The sequence below is a fragment of the Coturnix japonica genome, unplaced genomic scaffold (genome assembly GCF_001577835.2).
Source record: "Coturnix japonica isolate 7356 unplaced genomic scaffold, Coturnix japonica 2.1 chrUnrandom751, whole genome shotgun sequence".
In the NCBI taxonomy this organism is placed as follows: Eukaryota; Metazoa; Chordata; class Aves; order Galliformes; family Phasianidae; genus Coturnix; species Coturnix japonica.
Genome location: NW_015440112.1, coordinates 24,181 through 25,844, shown reverse-complemented (window position 1 = coordinate 25,844; position 1,664 = coordinate 24,181).

The window sequence follows — 1,664 nt, the reverse complement described above, 5'->3', positions numbered from 1 at the left end:
TACTATGGGGATACCATGGGGATACCATGGGGGTGTGGAGATGGGGGATAGAATGGGGATGGGGGATATTATGGGGTTACTATGCAGGATGCAATGGGGATACCATGGGGATATGGGGATGGGGGTACTATAGAGATGGGTAGGAGGATGCAGTGGGGATACCATGGGGATGAGGGTACCATGGGGTTATAGGGATGGGGATACCAGGAGGATGCAATGGGGATGGGATGGGGTTATCATGGGGTTGCTATAGGGATGGGGATACCATGGGGATATGGGGATGGGGGATAGAATGGGGATGGGATGGGGGATACTATGGGGGTACTATAGGGATGGATAGGAGGATGCAGTGGGGATACCATGGGGGTGAGATGGGGGTGGGGGATACTATGGGGTTACTATAGGGATGGGGATACCATGGGGGGATGGGGATATGGGGATGGGGGATAGAATGGGGTTAATATGCAGGATGCAATGGGGATACTATGGGGATGGGGGGTACCATAAGGGTGAGTAGGAGGATGCGGTGGGGATACCATGGGGGTGAGGGTACCATGGGGTTGCTCTAGGGGTGGGGATGCTATGGGGATGGGGATACCATGGGGATGGGGTGGAGTTGGGGGATACTATGGGGTTACTATAGGGATGGAGGATGCAGTGGGGATACCATGGGGTGAGGAGGGACGGGGATACCAGCAGGATGCAATGAGGATGGGATGGGGTTATCATGGGGTTACTAGAGGGATGGGGATACCATGGAGGATACAATGGGGATACCATGGGGATGGGATAGGATGGGGGTGAAATGGATATGAGGATGGGATGGGGATACCATGGGGTTACCATAGGGATGGGGATACCATGGGGTGGGGATGTGGATGCCATGGGGTTACCATAGGGATGGGGATACTATGGGGGATGCAGTGGGGATACCATGGGGTGAGGTGGGATGGGATTACTGTAGGGATGGTTGGGAGGATGCAATGGGGGATACCATGGGGTGAGGTGGGATGGGGGTGAGATGGATGTGAGGATGGGGTGGGGATACCATGGGGTTACCATAGGGATGGGTAGGAGGATGCAGTGGGGATCCTATGGGGCTGGGGTGAGGGTGGGATGGGTGTGAGGATGGGGTGGGGATACCATGAGGATGCCGTGGGGATACCATGGGTTGGAATGGGATGGGGGGCAGTTGGGATACTATGGGGGTGGGATGAGGATTAAGTGGGGATACCATGGGATGGGGTCAGAATGGGGATCTATGGGAGTGGGGTGGGGATACCATGGGGAGAGCATGAGGATGGGATGGGGGTGGGATGGGGATCCCATGGGGATACCAGGGGTTGGGGTGGGATGTGGGGGGGGTCACAGTGACCTGGGGGGGGTCTCCCCTCTATGGGGTGTCTCACCCCCCCCCCCCCATAGGGTGGATGGTAAGGCCGTGTCCTATGAGAGCCGCCTGGAGCACAAACGGGATCCGTGCAGGAACGGCATCGTGGGGCACCTGAGGGGCGGCCAGGAGCCCCCCCACAAGGTGAGACCCCCCCCCATAACACCCCATAACCCCCCCCCACATCACCCTATGGGGCTGACCCCAATGCTGCCCCATAGGTCTCCAGTGTGGGGCTGCGGGGGGAGCTGCACCCGGAGGGGGGACTGGCTGA